This window comes from Phoca vitulina, unplaced genomic scaffold, assembly GCF_004348235.1.
Source record: "Phoca vitulina isolate PV1807 unplaced genomic scaffold, GSC_HSeal_1.0 scaffold23, whole genome shotgun sequence".
Classification (NCBI taxonomy): Eukaryota; Metazoa; Chordata; class Mammalia; order Carnivora; family Phocidae; genus Phoca; species Phoca vitulina.
This window is the reverse complement of record NW_022589726.1, coordinates 7,422,781-7,450,141: the sequence shown is the minus strand read 5'-3', so window position 1 is coordinate 7,450,141 and position 27,361 is coordinate 7,422,781. Positions and strand designations below refer to the sequence as shown.

At 41.6% G+C, this 27,361-nt stretch overlaps 1 long non-coding RNA gene across 1 annotated transcript in view; it reads right to left on the bottom strand.

The window, feature by feature from the left end:
- Positions 1 to 767: 767 nt before the first annotated feature.
- The window catches only part of LOC116642649, a 27,269-nt gene continuing 675 nt past the window's right edge, over positions 768 to 27,361 (bottom strand). Inside the window, exons 2-5 of the long non-coding RNA XR_004301356.1 lie at positions 15,586 to 15,716; positions 6,753 to 6,847; positions 5,749 to 5,828; positions 768 to 1,294 (exon numbers count right to left, since the gene is read on the bottom strand). This is a non-coding gene — a long non-coding RNA (uncharacterized LOC116642649). The remainder of the gene's footprint in view (positions 1,295 to 5,748; positions 5,829 to 6,752; positions 6,848 to 15,585; positions 15,717 to 27,361) is intronic.

The following is a 27,361-nucleotide window of genomic DNA, read 5'->3' as shown; positions in this document are numbered from 1 at the left end:
AAAAAAAAAAATTGAGATGTCTAATAGTGTGGTAGATGCATTCATCATTTATGCTTTGAATGCCTACTGAGCTGGGTTCTGTTACTATAAGATCAGCAAAAATGATATTAAAAAAAATGACTCTTGTCCGGAGTCACACCAATATTGGAATGGGGATGCAAACCGAAGACTCTCTGTTCAAATCCAGGAAAATATCTGCTCTGAAAAGGGGTAACTTAAAAATTAAAGGTATCTCCTATTTGAAAATATAAATGGTAATAAATATGTTTATTATTTTATTTGCATTAATTGTATCCTCCCAGGTTGGCAAATATTAAAGTAATTTATAAGAATATGAGCAAAGGGGCATTCTTGTTCATTCTTGACAGGAGTGAAAATTGGTACAACTTTCTAGAAGACAGTATGTATCAAATTTGGCAATATGTATCAAAAATTTAAATGATATACTTTTACCCAGCAATTTGTTTAGATTTTATCCTAATGAATAAAAATTACACAAGTATGTAAACATGAGGGTAAAGAAGTACTTTATGATGTTTATGATTTTAAAACTTTGGCGGAGATGCCTGGGTCACACAGTCGGTTAAGCATCTCACTCTTGATTTCGGCTCAGGTCATGATCTCAGGACTGTGAGATCAAGCCCTGTGTCGAGCTCCATGCTCAGTGCAGAGTCTGCTTGAGATTCTCTCTCCCTCTCCCTCTGCCCCTCCTGCTTGTTTTCTCTCTCTCTCTCTCAAATAAATAAATCTTGAAACAACAACAATAACAAACTTTGGAAACAGCCTAAATATCCTTTAATAGAAAATGGATTAAATAAATTCTAGCACATATATACCATTGAGTCATATATGACTATCGTTAAAAATTATTTAGGTCTTGTTTATTGCTATGGAAATTTGTACCTGAAATATTAGCAAATGAAAAAGGAGGCTATAGAATAATATGTTCAATATGGGCCCATTTATAATACTGAATATTTTAAAATAGTATGTGTTTCATATAGAGATCTTTGCCAAAAATGACGTCTTTTGCAGACTATGGTGTTTGGGTGATTTTTGTGTATTTGAAATTTTTATAATGAGCATGTATCATTTTTGTTACCAGAAAATAATAAAGCTATTTTTATGTTGGAAAATATATTCTATACATTTCTACATTTGCCTGGCTCTTTGCTTTGTTGCGCTCCCGGTAACAACCGGCAACTACCAATAATCTTCCATTCCATTGTCCTTTATTATTTCTGTCTTCCAACCTTCGTGGCTGAAGCTCCCACATAGATCTGTCTGGTATCCCCTGAAATAACAAGTTTTGAGAGGACTTACAGAAAAGCAATCCAAGATGTAAAAACCAGACAAGCTGAAATACAAAAGAGTAGAGAACAGATCACAGTGCACAGCTGAGAATGCTTTATAATTAAATATTAGTTGATTTTGGTAAAATCTTAAAAAATTATCCTTCAGCTCTATACTTACAAATCAGTACCTCAAGGAGTAGCCTACAGTTAAATTAAAAAAAAAAAAAGATCTTTGGAGAGATAGTTTTTTTTTAAGATTTTATTTATTTATTTGACAGAGACACAGCGAGAGAGGGAACACAAGCTGGGGGAGTGGGAGAGGGAGAAGCAGGCTTCCCACTGAGCAGGGAGCCCAATGTGGGACTCGACCCCAGGACCCTGGGATCATGACCTGAGATGAAGGCAGACGCTTAACTGACTAAGCCACCCAGGCACCCCTGGAGAGACAGATTTTTAATCATCAAGTATTCATTCCTCAGACTTGTGTCCCCCTATCCCTTTTTAGCCTACATAAAATTTTTAACTTGCTGAATTTAGTGGACTCGGGGCTGTAGTTACCAGTTGAAAAGAAAACTTAGTGCAGAGAACATGTGACTAAATACAGTGTTTTTCTCCAGCTGGTAGAGTTGGAGCCTATGTAACAATGCTAATGGGGCCCCCGATACATTAATTATAAAGGGAAATAGCAAAGTGGACTCCAGGGTAAAATACCAATTCTAATGAGTTCTATCTGGAGGGACGGTTTTGTGGGCATAAGTTACAGAGGGTGTAAATATGATATAAACACTTCCCAGGCAAATCCAGCTAAAAGATAAATTAGTGCTGGCTTCTTAAGGGCATAACACTGCCACAAATTTTGTTCTCTTGATACCAAATGAATGTGTTGCTGCTATTTTTGTGTTCCCCGGAAGAGAAACTCCAGGTAATACCACTGTACCATCACTGCAAAGATGTCGGCAAAAGAGAGGTTAAGGAGGGGCGCCTGGGTGGTTCAGGCAGTTAAGCGTCTGACTCTTGATTTTGGCTCAGGTCTTGATGTCAGGGTGGTGGTGAGATGGAGCCCTGCATCAGGCTCTGTGCTGGGCGTGGAGCCTGCTTGAGATTTTCTCTCTCCCTCTCTCTTTGCCCCTCCCCCTTCTCATGCACCTGCACTCTCTCTCTCTCTCTAAAAAAAAAAAAGAGAGAGAGAGATGTTAAGGAATCTAATACATAAATATAGTGTAAAATGAAGTCATTCCCACAGCACATTTGGGAGAAGCATGCATAACTTCTGGTACTCTTCTTCTTAATCCCATTATTCACTAAAGATAATTTCATGTCATCCTAAAAGTGTATCGGCTAATTATAGTGCACTTGCTGGACCATTAAACATTGGATCTTGTGATATTTCTTTTTATATTATGTTTGTAGCACGGGGTTTTTTTTTTAAAGAGTGGCAGTGACTTCAGCCAAAGGCAAATATTAATCTGTGACCTTTATTATTTCTATTTTATGCACCTGGAGGAAAATGTAAGATTCCAGTATGCTTACAAAGCCAAGTGTGCATGTTCATATTAAGTCACTGCCCGCAGCTCTAAGGCTATTGCTTGAGACAGAAGGCAGAGCAATCTGTGACATTTTCATTACGCATTTGTCCAGCAGTTTGAAGAGGGGGAAATAATTCATGTGATTACTGGTATCCTGTCTTGGCTATGAAAAGGTATTTCTCTAGGGGTGCCTGGGGGGCTCCTTCAGTTAAGCCTCCAGCTCTTGATCAGGTCATGATCTCAGGGTCCTGGGATCGGGCCCCGTGTCTGGCTTCGTGCTCAGCAGGGAGCCTGCTTGAGGATTTCTCTCCCTCTCTCTCTCTGCCCCTCCCTCCACTCACACTCTCTCTCTCTGAAATAAACAAATAAATAAATAAAAGGTATTTCTCTAATAAAAAAATTATTACCATATTTTATAAGACATGGTCTGGCATGTCCTCATCTCTCTCCCTATCTCATATCCCAGCATCATTGGTCCTTGTGTCAATGGCCATTTGAGTGAACCAAGTAGCGTCCCTGCATCACAGTTAAATGATCTCATCAATCCCACTGAAACGACACCTCCACTCTTCTTCAGCCACTATTTCCAAGGCACACTCTGGACCCCATTCTTACCTGCAGCTGCTACACCTCAGAAATCGTAGGATGTTGTCCTGCACTTGATAAAGACATCCTATTATCTGATCTCTCCAGTTTTCCTGGCCTGTCAATGGACCATCCTTTCCCTCCCCATCTATTCCATGTTTCTCTTTGCATAGGTTGAGCCAGGGGTTCATCTGTATCAGTGTCTGTCCTTATGGAGAAATAGAAGCCCTACTAGTTATTTCGAACAGATGGAATTTTTATTGGGAATTGCTTATCAAAAGGTTGGAAAGGCTAGAAGAGAAAAAAAAAAGGAAAATGTGAAATTATCCAGAGACTAATAACTACAGGAAGCCATTCTCACGGTTCTGGATGGAGGAGAAAAAAGAGACAAGGTGTAACCAAGAGCCCATGACCACTGTTCTGCTGAGGCTGCAGAGAGCTTGCTGCTGATGCTTCTGGAACGGTGCTGCCACGGAGGAAAGCAGGACCGTGGACCGGACCACCACCTGTGCAGCCCCTACGTTGCTGCCAGGGGCCCAACAAGTAGCAGAGAAAGAAAAGGCTTTTCCTGTTCTTCTACATTCCATAGTGAGGAGCCAGCTGTCAGGGGCATCCAGGAGATGCAGTTTTCTCTAAACTACAAAGGAAAGCACAGAAGGGCAAGAACAGACAAATCCTGCCCTTTGGCTATTCAGCATTTATTCTCACCTTTCTACCTTACATTCACACTTCCAGTAACAATAACGATATCGCACAAATATTCCTTAACTAATTGAAGATGCTGTCACTCTTTCAAAAAAGGAGGCACAGGATCTCATCACTCATGATCTCTGTCTCCAGGTGATTTTAATCTATCTTCTGCCTAAAATTTCTAAGAATAAAGGCAACCATCACCAACACTTCTTATATACTATAGGAAGAGAGAGAGGGAAAATCAGTAATTGGTGAATATACACAAATACATACAAAACAAAAGAAACCTACACGGCTGCTCTAGTCTTTGTTTCTGTAATTTGTCACAGGCTGCAATGTCACTCTCCTTCCACGTTCCCCGTGGCCTCGGCCAGCTAACATTGGTTGTGTAGGGTCCCCTCCCTGACGGTGTGAACCAATTCTTCATCCCTAAAGGGTGTGAGACGTCAGCGGTCTTTATGAGCGCTATGACTGCACGCTAGCTTTCATCACTGGCTATGGAACTGTTAGTAGGTAGAGTTCCCTGGATTCCAGCCATAAGCCTCCCTGTCCTCCCTGTGCTCACCAGTCTGATTTCCCCGCTTGAGAGCTACAATCAATAGCCAGAACCAGGATAATAACCTACGTCTTTCTTCTTGGCTCAGTGGCATGCAGAGCCCAAAATAGCAGTCTCAACCTCCCGGTTGATAAAACCACTGTGTCCAGATGGGATCATTTCTCACTTCAGAACTAAGAGTTTTAAATGAGCAGAGCTCATGGGGCAGCTGGCTGGCTCAGTTGGTGGAGCATACAACTCTTGATCTTAGGGTTGTGAGTTCGAGTCCCACGTTGGGTGTAGAGGGAGTAAGTACATACATACATACATACATACATAAATACATAAATACATGAATAAGCAGAGCTCAGAACAGACGAGATGAGAAGCCGAAAAAAGATATATGAGTGGGTATTTTTATTTTTCTCAGCATCTTTGTCATCGAATAATGGGAAACATTTTAAATCATCAATAGCTCTCTTAAAATTTATCATACCAAATCAAATGTTATACTTTAAATATTGTATGTAAAATGAATATTAGTTTATTCTGTTATTTAATTTGGGTATACTTCTGTTACTTTAGTCTAAATTGGTGCTAAGTGTGGGTCCGTGTGTCTGTTAAAGCCATCACTTCATATGAGCTCTCACAGAGCTTGTGGACCTACCAAGGCCTTGAGATCTTTTTCATGTAAACTGCTGATAGCATATATCTCCTTCATCGTTTCCTTGTGTGATTGATTTTCACAAAATAAAACCCAGAACTTATTATATTTTTATTATCCTAACACTGTCCAACTATTTTTAGGTGACTCCATATACGCTGTGGTTCAGGGCTGTCTGGTTTGTTCTGAATCACTGATACAGCATTTTGAGTAGCCCCTGTCTGACTCCATTTCTTATCACTCTCCCTGTCGTTCGCCAGCCACAGCCATGCTAGCCTCCCTGCGTGCCAACCTTGTTCCCACCTCAGGACTCTTGCACTTGCTGTTCCTCTGCCTGGACCGCTCTTCCCCCAGAATTTCGCTCTCTGCCATTACTCCCTCTCCCCTTTGATAATGTATCAGTTTCCTTCAATTCATTTGTCAGTGCATGACACTATTTTATACACTTACTTGTTTATCGTCAATCTTCTTCCCTAGGATATAAACTCCACGAAGCCAAGGACTTTGAAGTGTTCACTGGATCCCCAGCACTTAGAAAGTTTCCGGAAACATAATAGGTGTTCAATAAACATTTTTAGAATGGTTGAATTAGCTAGTCCTTCAAATTTTTAATTCAGTCATCCAAACTTTTAGCCCCCCCCCTTTTTTTTCAGGCTTGCATTATTGGCCAATTTGATGAAGTTACTTTATCCACAAAATTGTTGATAAAAAGTGCTCTACAGGATGAAGTCAACTTCAGAACCATGAGGCACTTCACCAAGTATCCTCTTTCAGGTCTTTCCAGTAATTAAAAAATCTTTAGGAGTAAATCCAATCAACTGATCTTATCTCACTTTCAAACATAATGTTTCTCTATCTTGAATAAAAGATAGATCCAAGCTCCTTTAAATAGGGTAAAATGACTTGCATAAACTGATCCCAAACTATGTATCTATCATAAATTCCAACCTCCTTCCTGCTCCTTTCCATTGACTTTGTATCTTTTGGTCTAGTCCCACTAAATTTGTCATGATTCCTAAATCATACCATGTCCCTTCTCATTTCCATGCCTCAGCACATGCTGGTCCAACTGTCTGGAATGCTATCCTTTCCCCACCCTACCTTCAGCTAGGTACATCTTTATATACCATTCATGATCTAGCATAAATATGACTTCCTCCATGAATCCTTCCCAAACTTCCTCTCCTCTGTTCTCTCTCACTAATTTAGACCTTCATCCACTTTTGCATTTTGCTTATTGTTTGTAATCATTACCATAATATTTGTGTCTCTTTTTGGAGTTAAGACTGTGATCTCCTCCAGGGTATGAAATTAGATACTCATTGATGTCTACTGAATAAATAAAAACTTAATAAAATATTTTGTTCATTGCCTGGTGGAGTTTAAAGAAAGCAAGTCACACCCAATAGGACTGACTGATACCCCAGACTGGCTTCCACCAAGGCGGCACTGACCTTAGTGAGTTTTTGGGAATCCATCTTAGCCTTGCCATCTCAGGGACTAGAATTCTTCAGTCTCCTTGGAATGGACTTATCTCTCAGTGGCAGATCTGCAATGATCAAGTTCATGGAGTTTGATAAAAATAAGCATACCAATTTTCTACTTTATAATGAAAAGCATAATGGTCCAGAGAATTGAATTCTCAAGTCAACTTATTAGTGTATTGTCTCCTAATAGGCAAGTTATATATGACACAGTATGATATAGTACAGGTGAATTAGTTGATCTTAAGTATTTCTCAATGAATAAGCTTGAGACCATCTCATGTATTACAGAAATAGTCTTTCCAAGGAAACTATGATGTATTTCCACTTCATTGTCAACAAGATTTAAAAGAGTTAAGTGACTATCAAGGTCTTATAATTTGTCAGTAAACAGGCAGAAATTCAACCTCAGTCTTATTGGTCTAATCTGATGGGCTTCTTGTTATACTTTTCTATATGGAAATACCTAATAATTGTACAAGCAGATTAGTTCTTAAAGGTATTAAAGGTATTTTTTTTCCCAAAGGCTTAAAATTAATCTCTGAGACATTATTCTTTTTAAGTTTTTATTTAAATTCCAGTCAGTTAACATGCAGTGTAATATTACTTTCGGGTGTACAATATAGTGATTCAACACTTACATACAATACAGGGTGGTCATTACAACAAGAGCACTCTTTAATCCCCATCACTTATTTTCCCCATCCCCCCACCCACCTCCCTTCTGGGAAACATCAGTTTGTTCTCTGTAGTTAAGGGTCTGTTTCTTGGTTTGTCTCTCTCTTTTTTCCCTTATGATCATTTGTTTTGTTTCTTAAATTCCACACATGAATGAAATCATATGGTATTTGTCTTTCTCTGACTGACTTATTTCACTTAGCATTATACCCCCTGGCTCCATCCATGTCATCACAAATGGCAAGATTTCATTCTTTTTGATGGCTGAGTAATATTCCATTGTATACATATATCACATCTTCTTTATCCATTTATCAGTCGATGGACATTCGAGCTCTTTCCATAATTTGGCTATTGTAGATAATGCTGCTATAAACATCAGGGTGCATGTATCCCTTTGAATTAGTATTTTTGTATTCTTTGGGTAAATACCTAGTAGTGCAGGGATGCCTAGCTGGCTCAGATGGTGGAGTATGTGACTCTTGATCTTGGGGTTGTAAGTTCAAGCTCCACGTTGGGTGTAGAGATTACTTAAAAATAAAATCTTAAAAAAAAAACAAAACAAAAACAAAAACCTAGTAGTGCAATTGTTGGATCATAAGGTGATTCTATTTTTAACTTTTTGAGGAACTTCCATACTGTTTTCCAGAGTGGTTGCACCAGTTTGCATTCCCACCAACAGTGTAAGAGGGTTCCCCTTTCTTCACATCCCACTTTGAGATGTTATCGACATCTATGAATCTATCCTATGGAAATAATCATAGAGGTCCAAAAAATTATTGCTGGAAGGATGTATGTTTCGACATTGTTTACAATAGTAAATAGCTGAAATCAATCTAAATGTCCAACAATCAGAAATTTAAAAAATAAATTCTGGCTAAATGTAGTCATTGACATAATGTTATACAAGAATGTCTGTCTTACATTGTTAGCGGTAAAAGGCAGATTACTAAACACTATGTAAAACAGGATCTTACTTTTTGCAAAAAGGAAGTGTATGGACACATAGCTGTAGAAAAAGGACTAGAAAAAATAAACAAAAATATCTAAAAATAAGTGTGTGTTAGGATTATAATGATGTCACCTTTCTTTTCTGCTTATCTATATTTTAATTTTTTTCTGCAATGAACATGTATACTTTAACTTTTAAAATAATTGTCATTATTTGAATAGTTTTAAAATTATTTTTGTAATCTTATTTGATGGGATTTAAATAAAAAATAAAAAATCATATGCAACAATATGTCAGTATTTTCATGATGTAGCTTTCTGTGTAAGAAACTGCTTTTATTTATTTCACATGTTATTAACTTCCTGAAGTGATATTTCACTACAGAAGCTCTTTAAATTTATTAATCGCTTGTATTTCTATCCATATAAATGCAGACAATGCTTTTTTGTTGTCCTCTGGGAGAGACTAATATAAGAGTGAGGATAATGACTCAAGCGAATATACAAGGGACTAAGCTTAATGTGCTAGAGCACTACAGTGATGTGATAACAATTATGATTTTGTTTCCAGTGTGGGAGAGTAGGCTTATAATAAAGCTACAGTATGTACCTCTCCATAATCCATCCTCTGCAAATATTGCATTCATTGGAATGGACACCACAAGAGAGCAAAAGTAGATCCGCATGAAATGTTTTTCCTCTGGTCAATCAGTAATAACCAATTTGTATATAAAGTACAGTAGTGGTTGGATGAAGGAATGTGAATATTTAATTATAATTCAATTCAATTTTAATTGAATTTCTAAATTCTGGGAATTTAAAACCAGCATAATGAAAAGTAATGAAATGTAAAGTCCTCTGGTATGTATTCTCTTCATATTCCCATCTTTGTACACTTCTCTTCCCTCCGAAATTTATTTGCTCACTCCTGACCTCCCTCCCAGACGTTTCTCCTCTGTTCAGTGGAATGTTCATTTGCTTGCAAAGAAACTTTTCTTCATCCTCAACCCGCTCAAAGGCATTTTCACCCTCTCTATTATCTTAACAAAACCTGGCTCTCATCAAGTGCCCTGCTTTGCTTCCTTTATAATTCTGTCCAGCGAAGGGTGCTCATTCTGCCATGAACCCGATACCTCTAGGACCGGGTGGGGGAGGTCCGAACCTTACAGCTCCACAGTGCTATTCCTGTGCCACACACCTCCCAGCCCAGGGCTGGCTTCACGGGCATGTGTCTGGTGCCGTCACCCAGTACCCACGCACAGAAGTACCCCTGCTTGGGCCTCAGTGCTCTGTAGCTGCTTTCTTGAAACTCTGAACAATTGTTATGGGGCTGAATTGTGTCTCCCAAAATTCACATGATGAAGACCTCACACTTAGTACCTCAGAATGTGACTGTGTTTGAACATAGGGTCTTTAAAGAGGTAATGAAGGTTAATGAGGTCCCTGGGGAGAGCCTTAATCCAATACGACTGGCGTCCTTCCACAAAGAAGAGGCTAGGACACAGCACAGAGGAAAGATCTGGTAAAGACAGAGAAATAAGCTGGCTGTCTACAAGCTGAGGAGAGAGGCCTCAGATGAAACCAAGCCCCTACATCTTCGTTTTGTACTCAGCCCTACAAATTATAGCGTCAGCCCTGCCCAGCCCCATACATAAAAGGCACCACTTTTAGAGCTCAAACAACCTGGCTATTTCACCCTCTCTTTTCAGAACCCTTGTTACTGTACTTACAATTTACTCCCTTCGTTCCTCTCTTCATCCCTGCTCTTGGCGGTCATGGTGTGGTAATGCCTTGCTAGCGTGTCAGTCCCAGCTACTTCTAGCTCTGTCTGCCCGACCTTTGAATCCAGTCTAGGAGAACAACTCACCCTGATGGCCACCCTTGCCTTTCATCACCCATCTGCGCCACCTCTCAGCCTCAGCGTTGCGGATTCAGTGCGCACACTGTGGGGGCGAATCAACGCGTAAAAGGAGAAGAGTAATGTTAACTTTATAGGCTTTGCTGTAAGGTTCAATAAAATAATATATAGGATGTGCCCAGTATGGTGCCTGGCACATAGGCCTTCTCACTAGAAGGCTAAGTGCATTTCCCCTTCGGACCTGACCTCCAATTCTTCTGTTCCTACTCTTTCCTCCCACCAAACTGGCCTCCAACAGTAAGATCTCCACTTTCAATTTTCCCCTTTCATGTCAGTCTATGGTGACACCCTTTTCCATCTCCAGGCTTCACTCCCAACAACCCCCCTCATTTGTTTCTTTTCTTCTTCTTCTTTTTAAGATTTTATTTATTTATTTGAGAGAAAGAAAGCACAAGTGGGGTAAGGGGCAGAGGGAGAAGCAGGCTCTCTGCTGAGCAGGGAGCCCGATGCGGGACTCGATCCCAGGACCCTGAGATCATGACCTGAGCCGAAGGCAGACGCTTAACTGACTGAGCCACCCAGGGCCTCCCCCCTCCATTTTTTTCTAATGTTGGTAGTGTTCTCGTTTTCTGCCATGTCTGATCTGCAAAATATCTACCCTGTACAAATTTATCTAGCTCCTCTCTAGTTGCCTGTGGTCTGCTATCCGTGCTCTGGGCCGTGAGCACCCCTGTGCTGGCCTCTGTCTACACCCCACAGCAGCCGCTCCAGCCAGCCCCCTCCGGCCGGTCTCTTCGGGCCTCCTGTCCTTTGCTATCCTCCGACTCTGAGCCACTCTCCCTGATTTCTACTTCAGAGAAAAAAAGCAGGTGTTGGACTGGACTCTTCCTTCCGTCTTCTGCTTGCGGATAGACCCACATATGGTGGGGTCCCCCCTCCATCCCTCTCTTCCTGCATCTGTCTTCTTGCCCGTTTTCCTCTATGCTCTGGATCCCCTTTTTCTCCCAAACTCAGTCAGTCATTCTTTCTACTTTACCTTCAACCTCTTGTCTTCTATGTCTGGGTCTCCTCCATACAGAAACGGAATTCTGTCTTCTTCCATATTCAGGGTGGAAATGCTTCTATTCTCCTCAGCCAGGCCCTCTGATAAAGCCGACCGCACTGGCTCACTTCCTTCCTCCACTTCTGGCATGTTCCTCAGCTCCCCTAATAGACGGTTGTCCTCCATTCCACTAACATTTCTCGCTCTGAGACCATCAGTGGGCTCCTGACTCCAACTGTGATCAACGTTCAGGCTTGAGCACACGTGTTTCCTCCACAGTGTCTGACAGTGTTGACTTCTACTTCCTTCTGGAATTCTCATTCCGCTAGGTGCTCTCTCTTTCTGCTTTCTCTACCTTCTCCTTTTGCTCCGTCTCTGCCGTTCCCTCAGATATTGCTTCCACATTCCCCTCTTCTTTTCCCTCTCAAGCCTCCCTGGATGAATTCATTTGCTCTCATGGCTGTGTCCGCCCTCTCGTTTCTGATGACTCCCGCAGTGCTGGGGGCCAGGCCCACCGGACCAGAGAGGCAGTGGCCGTAGCATCCATCAGTCACACTGCTGACCAGCTGAACGGACTTGGGGCAAATCGTTGACCTATGCAAGTTTCAGCTCCCTCCATTGTACAGTGAGACTAATAATGTATAGCTTAGAGGCTTATTGTGGGGATTGAAATAATGCAGATAAAGCACAGCTCCTGGCACATATAAATGACTCAATACATCCTAGTGCTCCTGCTGTTGCTCATGGCAATGATATTTAAAGGTGGCTGCGACTCAAGTCCTGATGGGTCTTTGTAAGGTCTTACCCACACGTGCTACCTGCCATCAGCTAGTGGTAGTAACTGCAGAATCTGTGTTTGGCCACTGAGCTTCCGTCCACATTCATAGCATTTCTAAGTGTTGCGTGGTCTCTGCACCTCTCATTTATAACCCACTTCCCACTTCTATCTTTACTTCCTGACTTGAATAATCTTCTATTCTAGCCGACCTGGTCTTCCCGAGGTCTGCAAACCTAAAGAAGCCCATTTTTAAACAGTCTCCCATGCCTATGTAAGGCCCAGTTAATACTAATGTTCTCCATGTGTCTTCGTGCAGGATTTGTCACAACTCTGTTAATATCCAGCAAAGACAGTGTGAGGGACACTATGCAATAGGATAAAGACCAGGTCCTTGCCTACTTTTCTACCTTCTCCACTCTCCCATAAGGGCGCATGCACCAAATGAAACCACTGACAATTTCCGGAAGGTACCATGCTGCTCCAGCTTCTCTGTTCCAAATAGCTTGTCCCTGTTGCTACCCTCCTCTGTGCAACCACCCCTAACCATCTCTCCCCCAGCCCCTTGCCAAATTCCCTACTTCCATAACTCCTGCAGCTCTGATCAGCTTTTTCTACAAAGGGTTGCCTCTCAACCATACTGAACTTCACTTTTGTCATGTCTTTGTCTCCAGAGTCTAGCACAAGGCCTGGCACATAGACCTTTAGCACCTCTACGGTGGACCAATAGATAAATACGAAGCACTAGAGAAATGCTTCATCAGAATTCCACTAGGGGTCACTTTCTTTACATTTTCGGAAGAGACAGTGCAGGCACTTAGTAATCAATTCTTTATGACAAATTTAGCTTTGTGTTTAATTTTTAAAGTCATTTATTGTTTATTTAATGGAAACTGAAATTCTGCCGTGTCGTACAAGCCTCGGAGCACTATACGATCTGCAGCTCTATCTGGTTTTATGGATAATATCAAAATTCATGTTTGGGCAAACAACAAAATTGAACATGGCATTTAATTTTGCCTATTCAGAATTCAGATCACTGAATTTATATGAAAGTTTCTTCCGTATTTTTAGGTTAATATCTTTAGATAGGGATATTAATATTTCATTATTTCATTTCAAATATGTTTGCAGTCTATCCCAAAGACCTAATCTTCTAAAGCTTTATTTCTTTATTCATCTCAGTTGCAAAATTAATGGTGTATTCCTACCAATCATCTTGATCTGCCTGGCTTGCAGTGGGCACTATAATTTTTATCATTATCATTATTGTCTCTAGGAGAAGTGGCTACACAGAATGAGAAACTTGTCTTCTAGGGAGGGTCAGGGAAGGCTGCCTTGAGAAGATTGCACTTGTACAAGGATCTGAAGCAAGAGAGAGCCCAACATATGGACAAACTGCACGAAATTCAGTGTGGCTGAAGCTTAGGATGAAAGAGGGCAGTGGTGGGAGAGAATATAAACTCAGGGGTTACCTGAATGATCTCAGTAGGTAGCTGGTACAAGCCAGCTCAGAAAGAATCTTTTAATCATGTTTCACGCTACAAGCAATGAGAAGCCATTGATGGGGTTCATTCTAGGATGACTCTGGTTGTGTTGTGGAGAATGGATCAGAGAAGCATAAGAAGGGAGTCAGCAAGACCTTTTAGGAGGCTGTTCAGGAAGACATAATGGTGGCCTGGACTGGGGTGGTCCAGAGAAGTGGACAAAGGAAGCATATTTTTAGGAGGTAAAATTTATACAACTTCATGAGAAATTGCAGGGGTAGGAAGGGCGGAGAAACCCAAGAGTTGAGGATGCCTCTAGGGTTCTAGCCTGGGCAATCAGGTGGAGGAGAGTAATATTCAAGGAGCTAGTAGAGGAAGGCAGGTGTGATACACCGGTCATGACATCTCTCCATGATCCTGGCAGCTGATACTTTTCACCCATTTCTCTGCTCATTCAGTGTATCATTGCTCTTTCAGTTGGAATACATGGAAGAACCATAGACTGTTGGAGCAGTACAGGATCTCACAGATTAGCAGCAACATCATTTTTTAAAAAATATTTTATTTATCTACTTATTTGAGAGAGAGAGAGAGTGAGCAGGCGAGGGGGGGGGGGTGTGGGGAGGAGCAGAGGGAGAGGGACAAGCAGACTCCATGCTGAGCATGGAGCCCAATGCAGGGCTTGATCCCACAACCCTGAGATCATGACCTGAGCCGACACCAAGAGTTGGATGCTTAACCAACTGTGCCACCCAGAAGCCCCAGCAATAGCCTCATTTTATACGAGCTTTAAGAGTCACAAAATTCTTCGGCCTTTTGTGGTCCTCCTATACATATAAAACATCTCAGGTACCTATGCTGTGTAACTATAGGAAATACAGTGAACACCCAACTATTTCTAGGTATTTCTAGGAGGATGTTTACATGGCCTCTTGTCATCTAGAGCCCCCAGTGCTCCGTCCTTTCCTTAATCTCCTCTGACTGCCACTTCCTTGGCTCCCCTTTATGTTCCAGCTCTCTCTCAATCCCTTCATTCTAATTTGGCTATAACGCCCCAGACATTTATTTCTAGGACCTATGAATCCAGCACTGTTGTCTGTAACTTGCTTTATAAAAGTAGGATTACTAAGCAAATTAAGGAACTTTAGACTCAGATGTCAGACTGTCCCTTATTCCTACTGGTCCTATGGGCCAGCCTCCTTGGCCTGGCCAGCTGCCATACTGGTAGGCATGCTCTCATTTACAATAGGTGTCTTCACCTGGCTCCTCTCCTCCCTATCTTTTAGGAGCCCAATCCTTGTCTCCAGCCCCTTTCCCAAATCAGTAATCATCCAAAGAAGTCCTCTAGGGACAACACCCTTTTCCACTTTATCTATAGCTGTTTTATCAGTTTCATTTACTTATGTTTACTTTTTCTCATCCTTGCTAGACTCTGAGTCCTGGCTTTGCATGGCCCAGGGTTTCCCCAAAGCTGTTATCTCTAGATGAACTCTGCCGCACTTTTCAAATAGCAATTATTTCCTTCCTTCTGTCTGTACTCTTATTTTAATGAGAAAACAGAAGCCCCCCAAATCGAAGTGCATAGCTTGTCAGTAATAGATTTTAGAGCAGAACATCTTTTTCTGAGACATCTGACCTTGAATCCAGTATGCTTTCTGTACAAATCTCTCTTGTCTTTTAGCCTGGGCTTCCTTGAGGGTGTGTAATTGCTAACTAGTTCAGCACAGTGCCTGGAACAAAGTACGACCATGCTCCGTGAATGTTTGCTGAATGGACATGCTTCATCCCCATTCCCTCAGAATTCTTTAAACCCCACCTATCCAGTCTTTCTGGTGCCAGTGACCAACTGTGACCATTAGAGGGCAGCAGAGGTACAAAAGCACCCCGGAGGGGGATGCTGGAAGTCCCTCAGAAACGTCACGGAATACAAAGTGCAGGGCTGTCAGGGTTAGGCAAAAAAACAAAAAACAAAAAACAAAAAACAAGAAATAGGAAACTCTGGGAATACTTACATTAGAAAATTTTCGTTGCTTATCTGGAAGTCAAATGATCTGGGTGTCCTGTATTTTACCTGGCAACTCTACCAAGTGCCATTGCACATGAACCTCACATTAAAGAAGTGGCTTTGGTCCTTCTCAGGAACCTGTTGGAAGGAATTTAATGGGGAAGGTGTATGGTGAGCTTACAGAAAACAACCGTGGGTGCTCATCACACAGGGGATTAACTGACGTGTTAGCTTAGCCGATGTTCGAGTCTGCCCTGCAGGAGAAAACTGTCACGGAACCTGCAGTGATCAGGGTCACAGATCCCTCCTCTCTCCCTTCCTGCAGGAGACATGATTGCCTGTGCAACCAATGCAACAGATGGTAAGGCTGAAAGAAAACGGGCGACATCTCTGTATGTGGGCACGGATTGGGCAACCATTGTGTAACTCCACACAGTGACAGCTGTACCTTGTGTTCACCCTCCTCCTTGATCTTAGCATCTTTCAACTCGCATGACAACCAAGTCTCTTATTCCAGAATCTGCCATTTTCCGCATATTTTTCTTATGACACTTCCTTTCCCCAAGGTTCATTTACTTTTTAGAGACCTCCTGAAATTATGCTTCTTAAATGTACCTTTCTCTAATTAAGCAGAGACATCCATTCTTAATCCAACTGATAAACATAAACATTGAATACGTTGAGACACATTTGTTCAATACACATTGATGGAGGGCCTAATAGGTAGGAGAAAGACTTCACCCTTAAGGAACTTGTGATGTAAATAAAACATTGGAAACCAGAAAGGAACCCATCTCCCCTGTAAGAAGTGATCGATCCAGGTTGGAGAGAACGACTGGTTCCTTTATAAATCACTGTTCTCATATTCCTATGAATTTACTTTTGGAAGTAACTTCAGAGTAAGAAAATTCATGAGTATGTTATAATTGATCTATGGAATTAGGGAAGTTATCAGGAGAGGCTTCTTTTTTTTTTTTTTTTTTAAGATTTTTATTTGTTCAGAGAGAGAGAGCAAGACAGAGAGAGGACAAGGGCAGGGGGCAGAGGGAGAGGGAGAAGCAGACTCCCTGCTGAACAGGGGCTCGATCCCAGGACCCCAAGATCATGACCTGAGCTGAAGGCAGACACTTAACTGACTGAGCCACCCAGGTGCCCCAGTAGAGTCTTCTTTAAATTCTTCTCAAGGAGCAGTTGCTTGCTTCCTCTTTTCATGTAGGAAGAACTGACCAAATCTAGCCTCAGTTATCATTCTGTATATATAATTTTATTTTTTAAAGATTTTATTTATTTATTTGACAGAGAGAGAGAGACAGCGAGAGAGGCAACACAAGCAGGGGAATGGGAGAGGGAGAAGCAGGCTTCCCGCTAAGCAGGGAGCCCGATGCAGGGCTCCATCCCAGGACCCTGGGATCACGACCTGAGCCGAAGGCAGACGCTTAACGACTGAGCCACCCGGGCGCCCCATCATTCTGTATATAGAAGCAACTGAAATACACACACACACAGATGCATGGCTTCAGGATGAACAGATAGTAGTGATAACTGGCTGGAGGAGGAGGCTTCCCAGAATTCTAGAATGTTAGTACTTCAAAGGCTAGGTATCCATCACCTGGCCCAACTTTCTTACTTACAGATGTGGTAGCTTAGGCCCAGATTTTTTTTTAAAGCTTGGTGTAAGGTCCAACACCAAGCTTGGACATGAGCCCAAGACTCCCATCTGTGTCTAAGATTAGGTTGTGAAGGACTAGATATGATGCTCGGTGATGTCTAGCTGCTAATTCTTTTTCTCCTGGAAAACTTTCTTAGGTCCTTGGCTTGTATGATGACTTTCACCCTGGGCGGGTAAGGAATGTTCTTTAGAGTTCACACTCCCACCACCCCCTGCACAGTTTCATCAACTATCATTGTTTTAGGCACTATAAAAACTACCTCTTCAACTCCCAAATCTTTCTCTTTTGTTCCATTTCCTAGGATGCATATGTTCAACTGTTACCTAGATATCTTTTTCCGGATGTTCCACAGACATCTCAAAGTGTCCAAAATGGAGCCCTTATCTTTTCCATTAGCCTCCCACACACTGGGTTCTCTTCTTGTGTTCCACGTCTTAGATAGTGATGTCATTATCCATCCAAGTCTCCTTGTCCCTACCCCCCCCACATGCAAACCAGTCACCAAGCCCTCTCAAGTCTGTCCCCTTAACACCTCTTTACTCATTGCTTCCTCTGCATTCACACAACCCTTCCCTAGTTGAGGTCAGGAGTTAGAGAATCACACGCATACAGGAGGTAAACAAGTGAGAGGGGATACATGCCATTAACAGGGGACAGTGAGGACTGTGACTAGTTAGAGATAATGGGCTTCATGTAAAAGGGAACCAAAGAATGTGGTTTAAGTGCATTCTATGAGGTAACACAAGCCCAGTATTGCCAGATATTCTAAATTGAGAAGCCTAAATTTTAATATGAAATATTCTGATTTTTAAATGGGGCAAGATATTTAACTTCTAAAAGATGCAAATATTGGATAGAAAACAAGCATACCTTCCCTGTCTCCCCACTGCCACCACCATCACTGTGCTTTACCCATCCTATAGCTCTTCGTCTAGCACAGTGCCTGAAACACTAGGTGATCAGCCAATGCTTAAGTGAATGAAAATGGACTGTGAGGTTGTAGGAAGCAAGCTATTATTGAGTTGTTTAGTTTAAACTTAAAAAGTAATTGTAATTACTGGATCATTATATACACATTTTAGTGAATGAAACAATACAAAAGTATTTCAAGAAAAAGTCACTTATTTTCCTACTCTATTCCCGTACCCTACAGGTAACTGATACTAACAGTTTAGTGTTTATCCAGTTTAGTATCCTTCCCATGGCCTTCAGACAATTATGTGAATTTTTGTTTTGTTTTTTAAAAATGTAAAGATACTTTACATATTACTCTGCAATGTGCAGCTTTCAGTTAATTATCCAGCATCGCCATCCTTTGGCTTAATAACTATCCATCTAACTTCATTCTTTTTAAGAGCTGCAGAATGCTCTTCAATATAATTTACCAAAATTAATTCAACCACTTCTCTATTGATTAACAATCAGATTGTGGCTAGCTTCTTTTTGGTCTAAGAAAAATGTACAATAAATAACCCTATAAACTTACACAGGGTGCTTCCATACTTTCTATTTCTATGAGAGAGATTTGCCAAAATGGCAACATTATATTAAAGGATGTCTTAATATATATATATATTTTTTTAAAGATTTATTTATTTATTTGACAGAGAGAGACACAGCAAGAGAGGGAACACAAGCAGGGGGAGTGGGAGAGGGAGAAGCCGGCTTCCTGCCAAGCAAGGTGCCCGATGCAGGGCTCGATCCCAGGACCCTGGGATCATGACCTGAGCCGAAGGCAGACGCTTAACGACTGAGCCACCCAGGCACCCCTGTGTTAATATATTTTAAAAGACACTATGCAATTACTTTCAAAAGATTGTAGCAATTCATATTCCCATCAAGGCCTTTGGCAGAGTAAACAGGGAAGGTCCCACTGAGAAAACAATATATGAGCAAGACTCAAAGATGGTGAGGGAGCTAGCCATACAGATCCCTGGGCAAGACAATTCCAGACAGAGGGAACAGGTCGTGCAAGGGCCCTGAGACTGATGTGTTCAAGGAACAAGAAAGAGGCCAGTGTAGCCAAAGCAGGATGAACAAAGGGAGAACAGGAGGAGATAGAGTCAGTGAGATTGATGGCAGGGCAGAGCACACAGAAAATTACAGGCTTTTGCCTTTACCATGAGTGTGATATGGAGTCCTCGCTGGGTTTTTAGCAAAGGAGTAATATACTAAGACCTGTTTTAAAGGATCACGATGGTTCTTACATTAAGAAATGCTCTTTAGGGACAGCACTGGAAGCAGGAGACCAATTAGGAGGATATTCAACAAGCTAGCACAGAAAGGAAGGCAGAGATGAGACTAGTGGGAAAGCAGTGGGGATGGTGAGATGTGTTGGATTCTGGGCATATTTGAAGAGAGGGTCAGTGGAATTTGCTGATGGATTGGTGACGGGGTATAGGAGACAGAGAGGAGTCAGGGATGAATCCAAAGAGTGTGGCTAGAGCAACCAAGAGGATGAAGTTGCCATCCATTGTGATGGGGAAGACTCTAGGTGGAGCAGATTTGAGGGGGAAAAGGTCAGGAACTCATACTTGGCCATATTAAGTGTTAAATATGTATTGGTGATCTAAAGAGAGGTATTGAGCAGGCAGTTGGAAATACAAGTTTGTAGTTCAAAAGAGAGGAACAGACAGTAATACAAATTTAAGAATCACAGCATATTAGACGCTGTGTAAAGGCAGGAGACCACAAATGAAGAGAGTGTAGAGAGAAGACCGAAGACGGAGTATTCAGGGAGAACAGGGGAGACCAGAAAAGGAGACTACTCAGAAGGAGCAGCCACCAGAGGGGGAGACAATCAAGAGATGGTGGTGTCCCAGAAACCAGGGCCCAGAATGTACCAAGGCAGAAGGAGAGATCAAGTGTGTCAAATACAGCTGACAGGTCACGTGAGAGGGACAGCTGAGAACTAGCTGGCTGATAAGGGCCCCTCAACAATGTTCACGGCCTAGTCCCCAGAACCTGTGACTATGGTAACTTCCATGGCAAAAGGGACTTGGTAGATGCGATCATGTTAATGATCTGGAAATGGGGAGATTATTCTCGATTGTCCGGGTGGGATCAATGTAATCACAAGTGTCCTTAAAAGAGGGAGGCAAGAGGTTTGGGGTCAGAGGCAGAGAAGGAGATGGGACAGTGGAAGCAGAGGTTGGAGTGATGTGGCAAGGACCGCATTGTCCCCTAGAGCCTCCAGAAGGAAGGCAGTCCCACTGACCTGTTTTGAATTTCTGACCCCCAGAACTGTGTGATGATAAATTTGTGTTGTGTTAAGCCACGAAGTTTGGGGTACTTTGTTACAGCAGCAATAGAAAACAAATACACCAACCACTGGATTTACCCATGTGAATGTCACATGGTGACCTTGGACCAGAGGAGTTTCAGGAGAATTATGAGGAAAGTCTGACTGAAGTGGGCCAACAAAGTCCAGGAGGACATGTAGGACCTTTGGGCAAAATCAGTTAAAAAAAAAAAAAAAAAAGCCTGCTTCAGGCTGGCCAGTTGGAAATAGTGATGCCTCAAGGCAGATCAATTTCAAATGTTGTTCCTCAAAAATGACAAAGTCCTGTGTCAAGCATTTTGCTTGGCAAACAAAGAATGAACTAGATTTCAGCCTCTACCCATGTCTCCTCTACCAAATGCCTTTGTGCAGAGCACAAGTTAGCACTGGAGGAGAGGAATCAAGGATTCATTTCAAGTGGTTTTGCTGCAGAAGAGCTACGAAGTGGGTTGGTGGCTGGTAGGGGAAGTGAGGACAAAGACAGGATTTTTAAGGTGGCATAGTTGTGTGATGATGGAAATAATTCATCAGAGAGAGAAATGAATGATACAGGAGAGAGGGGAGGATGGCTGGACTGATGTTCTTGAGTCAATGAGGGGGGCTAGGATCTAGACTATAATCTAAATGAGGACCACAGCTGAGGGCTTCATATAAATAAATATCAATAGGAAGGAATACGGCACAAAAGAAGACAGTGAATATGAATAATATGTTCACACTAGGAGGACAATGAACACAAAAGGAGAGAAAGTGGAGGATGTGAGGCCAACCAGGACAGAGTTGTAATCAGTTAGGTGAGGAGGGACAGAGGAAGGTGTCGATGGAGCTTTTAGACTCATAACTCAGAGCTCCTAAGGAGGGCCCCAGGCATCTGGGGGGCTCACTCTTTGAAGTGACTTCCTTTAGTCTTCTTAGACCCTCTCTGGTACCTGGGACCAGCTGCAATTGGATTGGCATCCATCTGATTGGGGCGCATCAAGACAGAACAGGGGCCCCATGTGGGCTCAGTCACTACCAGTTTCTCTTTTGGGGGGATGATCTCCCACCTCCTGTCCAGTGAATGGACTTGACCAGATCTCCCCAATTGCTCCATGATTCATGCTTATGCGGTCATCCTGGGGTTCTGCGGCTAGGTCCTCGTTCTGGGAGGGTGACCTGGCAAGCCAAACACACTTACTGGGAAATGCAGGGTGTTTTGTTTTGTTTTTGTTTTTAGGATTGTGTGAACATGAGGTTGGACTACCAGAATGACCCTGGTATGCTGATTTAGGGTGGCTTCAATTGTTTATATAGACAGGGGCCCTGCAAAAAGTATTTGCACATGGCTCCACACACTTTAGGAAAGGCACTGATTGTGACACAGTCATAATGAAGGGGCAATCAAAGAGACATTTTAAAGGAAAAGTAAGAGGGGCACCTGGGTGGCTCAGTCAATTAAGCATCTGCCTTTGGCTTGGGTCATGATCTTGGGGTCCTGGGATCGAGTCCCGCATTGGGCTCCCTGCTCAGCGAGGAGTCTGCTTCTCCCTCTCCCTCTGCCCCTACCGCTGCTTGTTTTCTCTCTCTCAAATAAATAAAATCTTTAAAAAGAATAAAGGAAGAGGAAGAATAGACACAACTTAGGGATTAATTAGATGTTCTAATATCTGAGTGTCATCTTTTTAGGTGAATCCCCCCCACTACAGACATAGCTCAAACCCTGTGCTTACCCTCCCTATCATTTGGCAATGATACGATTTAACAAAGAGGTAATAGGTGAAGCTTTTTTAAGAGCAGTGTGGGAGCTGTAAGGAAGTGGTTTTTCTCAAAATATGAAGCAGTGGTGAAATATTATGGGGAAGGTGTCAGCCAACAATAATCCTCCCCAAACAAAGCTAGCCGGGAGAGAAGCAAAGAACACTCATTTCTCCCATGTGGACTATTGATCTTAAACCACTGAGTATGGAGTTCTTACAGGTTGATCCAGCAGCTATGTGAAAAATAAGAAGCCTCCGCACAATTTGAGTTATTTATCATTTATTGATGACATCACCTGGGTTCAAATCCTGGCTGGGCCACTTCCAACCTTAAGCCAGTTATATAACCTCCTCACAGAGGGTTCCTCACAAGGCAATTGGACATTTTATTGGTACCTACTTCACAGGGCTGTTGGGAAGAGTCAATGAGTTCATTCAGTAAAAGCACTTCATGGTTGACACATCATAAGCACTCAAAATTAGCTATTACTCTTGCTCATAAATAAAAGGGGAAGATAAAAATACATAAATGTTCTATTTTTCTCAGTGTGAAAACATTTTCTGTGCCCTCTCCAAATTCTGTTTTCTTCTATTAAAAATGGAATTTCACAGATTTTTTTAAAATGTTTTTTTATTTATTTACTTGAGAGAGAGAGAGAGAGAGACAGAGATAGCTAGAGAGAGAAACAAGCTGGGAGGAGAGGGAGAAGCAGGCTCCCCGCTGAGCAGGGAGCCCGATGCGGGGCTCAATCCCAGGACCCTGGGATCATGACCTGAGCCGAAGGCAGACGCTTAACCAACTGAGCTACCCAGGTGCCCCTGGAATCTCACAGATTTTATATCCCTGAATGAAATAAGCCATTGGGTAAAATGAGCTGTTGTTAGAGCGTTATGGCTTTTTTTTTTTTTTTAGGAGAATTTTCAAATTCTTTTTTCTACTACCCTGCATATGATTGCCTTATCCTCAGTGTACTTCTCTTCCTGCATGCTACTCATTCCTTCACTTTTTGCTCCTTATCATTCCAATCTAGTTCTTTGTATCTTCTTTTTTTCTAATGCTTCATAAGCTGGGTGATTTTTTTTTTCCTGTCTTTGGCCAGAAGTATGCGTCATATGCAGGATCTTCTCACAAATGCAGGGGATTTTCCAGCCATTTAAAATGAGCCCAGGAAAACACACCTGCTAATCTGAAGGCAGTCTGACTTCTGCAACCAGGCTGACCCTGTGGAATGCTCAATTAGATTTCCATTCCATGAAGTCAGTCTTCTTCATCTTTTGCTGATTAGGGATTGCATAAGCCCTACATTTTTCACTTGCTCCTCGGCGTGCCTTTCTTCCGTTCAATAATTCATCCCAGAGCCAATATAACACACTATCTCATCAATGTCAGTTTAATAATATCTCTGCCTCTATTTCCATCAATCACCGTTATCTGAAATAACAAACCTCTAGTCCAGTCATCCTCTCTCCCCTTGATCTCTTTTATTTTAGCCCCTCATATTCATCACCACTTGATATTTATATTTATTTGCTCTTTGTCTATCTCCTTCCACTAGAATATGCAAGGACTTGTTCTGTTCACTGTTCTTCTCTTGTGCCCAGAACAGTAATTGTCCTCAAATATGTACTGACTGAATAAATGAGGTGTAACCATTTGCTCTTCTCACTAATACTTTCCAAACTTTTGCTGCTTTTTTTCACTTATTATACAGAATGAGATCAGTAATTTCCATAAAATGCCTAACAAATAAAGACCAAGATGGCCAATGAGGGATCAATCTGCAGCATCATACCTCTGTGGTAGCAGAGTTGATCTGCTTTTGCTTTGGTGCTTACCTTGCCTATTTGTTAGGAAAGGAGGCTCTAGAAAAGATATTTAAGAAAGCAATAATTTTTTAATCAACATATTCTCCTATAACTTAAAAATTTATATACTGAAACAGAAACATAAGGGCATGGATTTAGCCCCACAAATATTTTAGCTTGAGTAAAAACTTACATCATAATGCAGACTAAATTGAACTGTAATTGAGGTAACTGAGGCCGTTACTTTGTAACATTTAGAGAGAAGGGCTTAACATCAGTGGCAATTAATTACATCAATATTTCCACTGAGGTACCCATGTGGCAAAGAAGAGGGCATGAAGGCTTCATGGGATCTTACAGTATTAGCAATCTGTCTCCTCAGAGGGAAAATTACTTGTATCTTTTACCTTAAAATTTATGTCAACTTTTCATTCTATATATCATTTTTTTAAAGATTTATTTACTTGAGAGAGAGCGAGAGAGCTTGCGAGCCAGGGAAGGGGCAGAGGGAGAGGGAGAAACTCAAGCAGACCCCTTGCTGAGTGCAGAACCAGATGCAGGGCTCGATCCCAGGACCCTGAGATCAGTGACCTGAGCTGAAATCAAGTGTTGGCCGCTTAACTGACTGAGCCACCCAGGCACCCCTCTATACATCATTTAAAATATATATGTATAGGGTGCCTGGGTGGCTCAGTTGGTTAAGCGACTGCCTTCGGCTCAGGTCATGATCCTGGAGTCCCAGGATCGAGTCCCGCATCGGACTCCCTGCTCAGCGGGGAGTCTGCTTCTCCCTCTGACCCTGCCCCCTCTCCTGCTATCTCTCTCTCTCTCATTCTCTCTCTCAAATAAATACATAAAATCTTAAAAAAAAATAAATACATATATATAAAGACATATCTTACATATTAAATAATATAGCATGAGTTAACTAGACACTCCCCAAAGCCTTTTATCTTCAGTCTTTTTGTCCCTTTTTGGTATATCACTACTTAACTACTAAGAGTCTGGATTCCTGGTTGGAGAATTATGGAACTAGATATCAGCTCTTTGTGGGTAGGGCTTTATACTTCCTTAAATTCATTTTCCTACTGTACAATGTTGTCTCAGTGTTTCAGCATTTAAAACTCCACTGAATCATGCCTCCAGTGCAGTTTTCTAGCCCCTTGGCCCATTAACTCCCAATCTACATACTTTAACTAATTTGCAGGAACTTTTTTGGCAAGAGCTATAATTGTTTCCTTATGTCTCTCACTGTGCCCACCAGCACAACCATCTAGTATACGATCAGTCTTAAGTCAGGAAGGATAGGCTAGGTTCTGCTGACAAGACAAACAACTCCATAATCTTAGCGGATTAACACAACCAAGATTTATTCTTACTTACTCAAAGTTTACTGTAGGCCTACAGAACTCTCCAGGGCAGTTGTCCATTATATGATGGCTCACTGTTGCACCTCACACTCCCACAATCATCAAGGTAAGGAATAATTAAGGATAGAGAGCTGAGCACCCACAATTAAATACTTCCACCTTGAAGGGACATGTTGCTCTTATTTCATTGGCCAAAGCAGGTCAGATGGCCATGACTAACTTCAGGAAAGTACAGTCCTATAGTGTGCCTAGAATGAGAGGGGAACTAGATATCAGGTGACAATAGTACTACGTGCCATACACATGCCTATCTGTTGACTGAATGAAATTGAACACATTTTTATGATAATTTCTGCTCTGTATATAATTATCAATCTTTTTGGTTATCCTATTATTTAACTCATTTCTTGTTTTGATTCTACCATTCCCCTTCAGACATTAATTTAACAAACAAAAGAGATAAAATGCTAATTCAAAACACTCATCAGGATAAATTAATCTGAAGTGCTTTCGTATAACTGCGAAACCATCCTTATCATGACTTCACATTAATTGCATGCTTTCCTTCATCACATTAATTAAACAGGTCACTAACCCTTCCTTATTCCCTCCCTGCTCTCCTGATAAAATGTTTAGGTTTCACTAATGATAACTTCACAGTTACCTGCCTTGATACCATCCAGGCATTCTAAAACAAATACATTTCCAAAATAACCAGAAGACACATTATATTTAACACGGGGAAAAAAACAAAAAAAAAACCAAACTTCCACATGAGAAGCAGTATGAATGAGATACTGAAAATTCTTTACTTCATGATTTAGGTTGATTTATTTAACAAGGTTTTCCTAGGATAGATTTCAAGGGTACATTGAAATGAGAACTTGATTAGTTTGAGATGAATAGCCTTGGTTTCAGGAGAAAATGGTTAAGCCTTTTAAAAACTTCTGTGGCTTCTCATTACCCTTACTGTGACCTCTCAAAGTACTGTGTGTTCTGGCTCCAGCCCAGCTCTAGAGCTTCATCTTGTACCTATTTCTTATGCTCTTGACTTCAGCTACTGGCCTCATGTCAATCCTGGAATCCCTTTTGTTCTTCCCCACTGTTTCCCCCATGACACTGACTTTCTGGAAAATCCAGGTCAGTTGTCTCAGAGAATGTCACACATGCCAGATCAAGTTACACATACTATGGCCTATTTTTGTACAGCACTAGGGCTAAGAATAGTTTCTATATTTTTAAAGGGTTGTAAAAAAAGAGAAAGAGAAGAAAGAAGGAAAGGGAGGAGGAGGAGGTGGTAGGAGAATTATGTGATAAAGGCCATATGGCCTGCAAAACCTAAAATATTTACTATCTGACCCTTTACAAAACAGTTTTCTGACTTTCTAGATCTTTCTGTTTCCTCATGGTATTATTTAGTTTGTACCTCAGTCTCTTGGATTGCAGGCAAGTTGGAAATTAGATCTGGAAATGTGCTGTCCAATATGGTAGTCAGGCAGGCACGTATAGCTACTGGGCACTTGAAATGTGGCTAGTCTAAGATGTGCTATAAGGGTAAAATATACACCAGATTTCAAAGATTTGGCATGAAAACAAGAGTGTAAAATATTTCATTAGTGATTTTTATGTTGATTACCATGTGGAAGTACAAATGTTTTGGATATATTAGATTAAATAAAATGCATCATTAAAATTAATGGTACCTGTTTCTTTTTTTAATGTGGCTACTAGAAATTTTTAAATTACATATGTAGTTCACATTGTATTTTTATTGGATAATGCTGGTGTAGAGCCTTAATTAAAATCAGGTTGGGCGCCTGGGTGGCTCAGTTGGTTAAGCGACTGCCTTCGGCTCAGGTCATGATCCTGGAGTCCCTGGATCGAGTCCCGCATCGGGCTCCCTGCTCGGCGGGGAGCCTGC